We start from the raw sequence: 9188 nt of genomic DNA on the forward strand, positions 1-9188 counted from the left end.
CAGAGACTTGCAAAACTATTTTTCTGAGATTTATTCAATTCACCGACAGCCGACAGGAAGCATAATTTCACTAGATCTCTGATCTCTATTTTTTCTTTTTTACTTCTCAGCAGAGCTCATTTTAGTTCATTTCAAGGAAGAATACCAGTTTCCCTATTTTATAGAGGGCCCACTAGTAAACATAACAGAAAAACACAAACAACTACTTTAAAAAAATAGACTTTTGTTAGAGACGTCGTTGGTTTACAGGAAATTTATATTTAAAGTATAGAGTTCTCATGTGCCCCTTACCACCCCCAACTATTTCTTCTCTTAGTAACATCTTGCTTTACCAAAAACCTAAGTTCCCAATCACCGAGTCCATTCTGACTCATTGCCACCCCACAGGACAGGATAGAACTGCCCTGTGGGTTTCTGAGAATCTAAGTAGAAAGCCTCATCTTTCTCCTGCACAGCAGCTCATGGTTTCAAACTGGCAACCTTGAGGTTAGCAGCCTAACCTGTAACCCATGATTCCGCCAGGGCTCCTCACATCTGGATTAGAGTGGTGCATTCGTTACAATTGATGAACCAATAGGAATTCATCATTTTCAACTGAAGTCCATCGTTTGCATGAGGGACCACCCTTTGTACTGTACAGTCCTAGGCATTTGGGCAATTGAATCATGCCCGGTGCCCTCCACCACTGTGTTTTATAGAATCATGTCACGGACCGAAAGAGGTCTACTTTTAATACCCCAGGCACAATACCATCACGTCCTGGAAAAAGAGCCTCGCTGGCATGGCGAGTTACACGTTAGGCTGCTAACTGCAAGGTCAGCAGGCAGTTTGAGCCCACCAGTTGTTCCTTGGGGGAAAGATGAGGGTTTACGCTCCATAAAGATTTACAGCCCCGGACCCCCACAGGGGCATTCTACCCTGTCCTGTAGGGTTGCTTCAATTGGCATCAATTCCATGGCAGTGAGTTTGGTTGGGCTTTTGAGTTTGGGTTATTGAAACAGCCTCCTAACTGTCCTCCCACCCTTGCCCCATTATTCGCTTTCTTGAAGTCAGGCATAGTTTTGCCTCAGGGCCTTGGCACATGCTGTTGACTGTGGTATAGCCATCTATGCGGTCCCTCCCTCGCTTCCTTCAGAACTTTACTCATATATCACCCTCTCCAGAAGACCTTTCCTGAATACCCATTTCAAAGTAGCAGCATCCCATCTGATCCCACTTACACAATTAATCTCCCTTCCTGCCTTATTTTTTTTCCACAGTGCTTATTGCCATAGGATATAATGCATATTTTATTTTTGTTTATTTTCTTTCACCCTTAGTCAGATGAACACTATGAGGACAGATTTTTGTCACCTCCGGTTTTTGTTGTTGTGGTTTTCTATACTTCCCAGTCCCTAGAATAAAGTCAGACAGGTTGCGCCAACTCAGCAAGCACTTGGTAAATGCATGAAACCTGGCTTTGGATATGAAACTCCAGGAACACAATGGCGGGGAGGCGGGGGTTGTAGTAGGAATAGAGAAGGTAGATCTTCCCTGTCACATAAATCCTGGACACACACACACACACACACACACACACACACACACACACACACACAATGTATTCCGGATTTCCCTTCTTCTCAAGGCTATCCATAGTGTGTTATGCTCCACAGTCAGATGTCTTTGCACAGTCAATGACACATAAATAAGTATCTTCCTGGCATTCTCTGCTTTTAGCCAAGATCCATCTGATGTCAGCAATGACATCCCTTGTTCCACATCCTCTCCTGAATCCGGCCTGAACTTCTGGCAGCTCCCTGTCAATGCACTGCAGAAACCATCTTCAGCAGAATCGTATTTGCATGTGCTATCAATGATGTACATATACTCAAATTCACTGTCATCGAGTCAATTCTGACCCATAGAGACCCTATAGGACAGACCAGAACTGCCCCTGTGGATTTCTGAAACTGTAATCCTTTATTGGAGTCGAAAGACTCATCTTTCTCCAGTGGAGCAGCTAGTGGTTTTGAACTGCTGATCTTTTAGGTTAACAGCCCACCTGGTTAGACACGACCCCATATACATAGGCCTTGAAACGAAAAAGATAATCAACTTTCAGGAATGCTACTCTGGAATATCATCATCCATCTATCCATGCCAAGCACCTGCCATTCCCTTTTCAATGCTGGCTCACTGAAACTCCGTGTGTGGTGGGGAGGGGGATGTGGGGGGGGGGGGCAGGGTCTTGGTCAAACTTGTTTTTTGCTGCGATGAGAGGGTGGCCCCAGGTACTTGAAAGCGGCTCCCGAGGGAGCCTTGGTGTGTGCGCCAGGGTTAAGGAGACCCAGCATGACTGCCAGCAGTGGGGCTCAGCCAGTGGAGGGTTTCCAGGGAAGTGACTCCGGGGCCTCTGGAACGGAGCAGAGCGTTTATCATGTGAAAGATGAGAGTGACGTTTAAGTTATGCAAATGCGTCTTCATCATCTGTAAACGGACGCAGCACACACATTTGAGGTTACACAGAGCTGCGAGTACTATGCCGTAGAGGAAAATTTTACATTGCCATTCAACTCCTGTTGAAGTGTTACTTCGCCATTTCCACCCACCCCCTTCTCCTTTTGAATTCTGATTTCTTAGCAACGAGATATACAGTGGAAATGATGCTTTTCTTCTGCCTCTCTCTGCTACCTCCCCTTTCTTACCATGTCCATCTTCTCTTCCTTTGCTCCCTACCCCTCCCCTCCCGCTGGCCTCACCATGGCTTCCACGTGCCCAGTGGGGATGAAGCATTCCCATCATTCTCTCCTGTCCTGCATGGGATCACCTTTTCTGGTGTTGCCTGGGCCAACCCAATATGGTTACTGCTTGCTTTGGTGGTCAAGAGAAGATTGGGGAGAGAAGCCATAGGAGGCAGATCTGAGAGGTTCATTAAAGAGCTGCATTTGAGTCGTGGGGTCAAGGCTTCCTCACCTGCCTGACCCCACTACTCAAATTTGCCCATTGTACAGTTAAGAAAATTGAGGCCCAGCATCAGGGGTGACCAGCCCCATGTCCTTTTGTGACCAGCATCTGACTACCTCTCCAGCCAGATCTCCTGCCCCACGTTTCCTGAGTTTCTGTACTAGGGTTTCTTAATTTTTCCCCACTTGACGTTGGTTCACAAACACACCTGTAGAGTCCAGGTAAGCACTGTCGGGGAAGGTGCCAAGGTTGGGAGAAGTAAAGGGGAAAAGTTGTCTCCTTGACCTTACCCTTGAATGGCTAACCTTCAGATGGGTCTCCTAAAGAATTGATCATGATCAGTTAGCTATTATGGGTGAGGTCTAGGCGACCCTGTCTTAACTCATTGATTGTCCCCAAACTGCAATCAGCTCGATGAACCCACTCCCTGTTTAGAGAAACTTGCCTAAAGATAAACATGTTGTTGTTGTTGTTAGGTACTGTCAAGGCTGTCCTGACTCAGGTGACCTTGTGTGCAACAGAATGGGAACCTGCCAATCTTGCACCATCCTCACAATTGTCCTTGTGTTTGAGCCCAGTTTTGTAGCCACTGTGTCAAGGAAAATACGCTGGCAATTAAACAGAGCTTCCCTGGCCAGCCCATCTGTGAGATTTCCTGTTTATTCCTGATTGTAGCATCTGGAGTCAGTCATAATTGTTATCATCAGCCAGAAGATATTGGGCAGAAAATAAAGAACACCACCAAGTAAAGATCAAACCCAGAGTGATGACAGATCCCGTAATAAGACAGGGATGGACAGGATACACAACTGGTGCCCTTTCATCAGAAGAGTCAAACTCCAGCTTACTGCTGCTTTACAGAAGTATACCACTATGTTTTCCTTCCATGAAGCCACTGGTGAGTTTAAACTGCCAACCTCTTGGTTAGCAGTTGAGCATTTAGCCACTGTGTTGCTAAGGCTTATGCAAAGTGGATGGGTAGAGCCTTCTCCTGCTCCAAATAACTTAGAGATTTCTCTCTATTCCCTATGTCTAGAGCCTAGTGGCCACTGGTAGGGGCCTAGACAGAGTTGCTTCTCTAATGTGAAGCCCAGGAGTCAAGTTGCCTCAACTATGTCATATTCATTCACAAATATTCATTCATTTAGGAGCACTGAGCTCGACTGAGCTCAGAGCACTGGGCTCTGTGCTTGGCTCGCTGTAAAGTAAGCCTATCTCATCACGTCCCAAGAAAGACTTCCTACTCTTTGTGCACAGACTGGGGAAACCTTACTAGCACACAAGACAGTCATGCATCCTCAAGAACACAGGTTGACTTTGGGGACATCAGGAAGTGGGCTATAGCTGAACACAGTCACCTGTGTCTTGGGAGGAGAGTCGTAGCTCTGAGACAGTCACAGACATGGAGAGGGCCTCTGCTGGCCACTGAGGTCGGAGACTGATGTGAGAGCGCGGTTTCATGTTTGGGGTGAGAACACATTAGGGGGTTATGATGGTTGGAGGAATGAAACAGTTGCTGAGAGGGTGGGCAAGATGATTCGCATTTCCTGCTGGGTGGAAATGCCTGGGCTGCCTCCACAGAGGGTGAGCACCCTGGGAGAGTGTCGCAGTGAGAGGTAGGGTGGAAGGGGGTTGATGCTAATGCTGGCCTCTTGGCTTCACCAAGCAAGGGTCCTATTCCTCACAAGGTACACCCTTGGGGCATGTAGGAGGCCACCTCAGTCACCCCAGGAGATCGTGTCAGTGGTGGTAGTGACAATGATAACGACAATGGCTACAGCAACAGCTAAAATTGAGCTCTCATTGCAGGTCAGCCCCTGTTGTAAGTGCGCCACCATTTTCTCCCCACGGTAGCCTGTTAGGTGGGAATGGCTTTCACTGATGGGGATTCAGAAGACCTCCTCAAGGAATCACAAGCTTAAGAGTTTAAGCGATAAAATTGGCTCCAAATCTTGGAAGTCCTCAAGTTTTCCTGGGCCCTGGTTTGAGGGTGCTTGGGACTCACAGAGGGAGAGAGCCTCAGTGAACAAGTGCCTCTCTTCTCGCATCTCCTGATGATTCTCCAAGTCTCACTTCCTGAGATCTTGCTTTAGGAGTTTGTGTAAATGACAGAATGCCAGGTGCCACCTCTCACCCTCCAGAATCCCAATCCAGAGCCATCTAGTCAATTTTGACTCATAGTGACCCTACACAGGTGTGCGGAGCCTTGCTAAATCTTTACAGGAGCAGACAACCTCATCTTTCTCCTGAGGAGTGGCTAGTGGGTTTGAACTACCGACCTTGCAATTCAATGCTTACCCAAGAGTGCCACCCTGGCTCAGACCCAGTGACTCAAATCTTTGGGAGAGGGGCCTGGAATTCTACATTTTCATCCAAACAATCTATACTGAAAAACAAAAACAAATCTCACTGCCATCGAGTTGATTCCAATAGTAATCGTGTTTATGAGACTGTGATTCTTTGTGTGTGTGTGTGTGTGTGTGTGTAGTTATTTTGCTACTTTTAAATGATTTTCTTTATTTTTTAAACAGTTGTGGGGCACTTTATATATGACACAATTCAATAGTTCAATCATATTAAGGATAATTGTACAATCATTACCACAATCAATTTAAGAACAACCCCTCTCCCCCATGGTTAAAGACTATTTTTACTGGAGTAGAAAGCCTTATCTTTTCCCCAAGGAGTGGCAGATGGTTTCAAATTGCTGACCTTGTGGTTAGCAGCTAGACATATAACCCCAATGCCACCAGGGTTCCTCAGGAATTGATAGGTTCCACAGATTCCTAATTACATGACAATTTTCCTGGGCACCCATATGTTTGATGGAGAGTGAGCAGGAACCCCAGAGGCCTCCCAGAAACAACCAGAATAATCCAAACACAAATTCAGGCAGGCAGATCACTGCTCAGGGACCTGATGTGTTTTGGAGGAAGTATCTCAGTCTCGGTGAAATTACAAACAAGGTATTTCTCTTCAGAACATGAGGTGTCAGATCGATTTATGAACAAAAAGGAAATGTGGACAAGGTGGTGGCGGTGGTTGAAGGGAGGCGAGATCTACTTGGCCTCTTTGTCCTTGGCAAAGCAGAAGAAGGGGCCTCCTACTTATGCATGAGTGTCTGAGGAGGGGCACGCAGCCTGCATCTTGAATGGGCCAGAGTGGACTCCCCCTTGAAGGATGGTGGGTCTCACAGCCCAGGAGATTCCCATGGGCTCCGCAGCCCCAGAAAGCAACAGGTGTGTCACATCTTAGTCCAGTTGCTCTGAGACCAATGATCACAGCCCCCAGACAGCATCTGTAGATGGAGTCAGCGCTCTCCTCTCGGGTCTCCCGAAGGAGGCAACACCCTCCCCACCCCTCACGTTCATGCTTTCCAGTCCAGGCAAATGGAGATGTGTCCAGAAGGTCAGCCCCAAGAACGGTTGGGCACCAGCTGAAGCTACTGCCCACAGATGGAAGTTCTTCTTCCAGCAACTATCGGCTCAACTCTTCTCTCCCTCTGCCCCCCAATGATTTATTTCATTGGTTTGTTGTTGGTTGGTGTGTTAGTCTGGGTTGACTAGAGGAACAAATTCATAGACACTCATATGTATATAAGAAAGAGCTTTACATACCAGAGCAATTGAATATAGAAAGAACCCCCCAGCCCAGTCTAGATCAAGTCCATAAGTCCAACATTATCCCATATGTCTGATAAACAATCTATAAATTCCTCTTCAGACTCATGCAACACCTGTGATGACGCTGAATGCAGGAAGATCACAAGTGGAAAGTCTTGTGGATTCTGTGGCAGTAGAGGCATCTCATTGCTCGCAGGGGTCTCCATGTGGTTCCTTCAGCTCCAGGGCTCTAGCGTAGCTCCACGTGCCTTGTCAGCAAGCATGTCTCACAGGGAGTGAATCTGTCTCTTGCCCCCAGCAAGTTATCTCCGTAGTGCCTCCAAATGAGGCCATCAAGCTGCGACGACCTGATTGACAGGCTAGCCTCCACCCCTTCACTCTTAAGTCTCAAATTGACCACAGATTATGTAACAACCACAGTTGGAAAGATCCCTGGTGGCAGAGTGGTTAAAGCACTCAGCTGCTAATCTCAAGTTGACAGTTTGAAACCACACCTGCTCCTTGGGAGGAAGGTGCGGCAGTCTGTGTCCGTAGGATGACCGCCTTGGGAACCAGCCTAAGTGGCAGTTCTACTTGGTCCCATAGCTTCGCCATGAATTGGCGTTGACTGATGCCAGTGGGTTTTTGTCTGTTGTGGAAGACACATTAGCAGAACATACTACAGTGCAACAATTTCTGAATGTACGACTTGGTGACATTTGATTACATTCTTCGAATTGGGCAACCGTTCACTCTGCTTTCCCAAACGATTCCTCCCTCACTGACCCCTATGATTCCCATCTAACCCTTCCAGCTACTGTCGTCCATTTGATCCGTTCAAATAGCTCTTTAAAGGAGCATGGAACTCAAGGCCCACATGGACATTTTGAATAGTTTCAATTTCCCCATGGGGATTTTTATTCAATGGTGTCATTTCATAATATTATATTTCCTTCTGTGTAGATTTATAGTAGCTGATTTGAAATCTGCTAAGTGCATCAGGGCCAGTCAGTTTCAACCAACTGTCCTAAGAAGGGAATACATTTTCTGATTTCTTTGCATCCCTATTAATTTTTGGTTCAAACTGAGCACTCTACAATGTGTTCTGGAGAATGCTAGATTCTCTCGGGTTCTTGAGGGATTTTGTTGTTGTTGTTTCTATTTTGTCTGCTTGGGTTTCTTTTAGTTTTGTTTTGTTTTAGTAGCATTGACTTCCCTGGGCTCAAACTGCAAACTTTTCTCTCCATGCACTCTGGGTTAGTTTACTCTCCATGCACTCTGAAAGCAAGGTGGTCACAGCCCTGGTCTAAGGTCAGAGGGCATTCACCAAAGGCTTCATCTGTGTGGGGACTCTGCAAAGGGATGTGGGGCTTTCACTGGCATCCGTAGCCTCGGGCTACAATTTTCTGTTGCCATGGCCACAAAATTTGGGGAGCTCCCTAAGACTAGAAAATCACAAATTCACAATTCTTACATCTGTCAGTTGCAGATTTTTGGAGAATAAGAGACCCCCTACCCCCCCACCTGGTTTCTGTCTACTCTTGACCATTTTATTGTGCTTTCCTTTGGTGATTTAAAAAATAAAACACACATTTTGTCCGGGGTGTAAGGGGGTCATCTGTGCTGTGTATGACCACCTCACTTGCCACATTACTGTGGGCTCTCCAAGTGCAATTTAATTTGGCATTTTTCTCATTAGAGTCAGTTAGAGATCTTGTAATACAGTAAATGCTGCTCTTTTGCTCTGTGACACTCGGTTCTTCTAACCTGGGAGTGAGTTCAGTCCAGACTTGAAGGGTCACAGTCTTGGGGTCCCACCAGTCTCTGTCTGACCAGCAAGCCCTGATCTCTTTTATATCATGTCTGTTTTTTACATTTATATGATCAGTTCCATATGTTTGCCTATTTTGTGGTTTTCCTTGAGTTTTTAGTAGTCCCCCTACCCCCCCTGCCCTTTCTTTCCATATAACCATTACTATCAACTTTCAAGGCTCAGAAAAGATTTTAGAGGCCTCAGACTTTTATGTATCATGTATTGTACAGTTATTGGCTCCCTGTTTGTCATTTGTCTTTTGACTTTGCTTATGGGGGTGTTTTAGTTGACGCATCTTAAAAATACATTTTCATGTTTCTGAGTTTAGCAAACTTCCATTGCATCTGGATTTTGAATCATAATTAGAACACTTTTTCTTCTACAAACAGGCTATACAAGAGTGTACTTGTACTTTCCTCTAAGATGCCTGTACTTTAATTCTTCTACATTGAGGATTTGGATCCACTTGATGTTTTCTCTTGTATATGGTCCGAGGTAACAATTTAAATGATGATTACTTGTTCCAGCATCTGGTTATTTTAAAACATTCCAGAAATTTGAGATGCTGCCATCCTAGTATACTAAATTTCTGACTATATTTGCATCTGTTTCTGGACTCTCTATTCTAGTCTAATGGTCCACTTGTCTCTTTATGTACCAGAACCATAGTTTTGAAACATAAAGCTATTAGAGTATTCTGATATGTTAACACCAAGCTATTTCATGATTTTTCTTTTTCAGTGTATTAGCTCCTCTTCTGTGTTTATGTTTCCATACGAACTTTACTATCAGCTTTTCAAGCCTCAGAAGGTATGTGTGGTTATTTT

Source organism: Echinops telfairi, unplaced genomic scaffold (assembly GCF_000313985.2).
Source record: "Echinops telfairi isolate 266 unplaced genomic scaffold, ASM31398v2 ScPeMD7_7467;HRSCAF=8505_1, whole genome shotgun sequence".
NCBI lineage: Eukaryota > Metazoa > Chordata > Mammalia > Afrosoricida > Tenrecidae > Echinops > Echinops telfairi.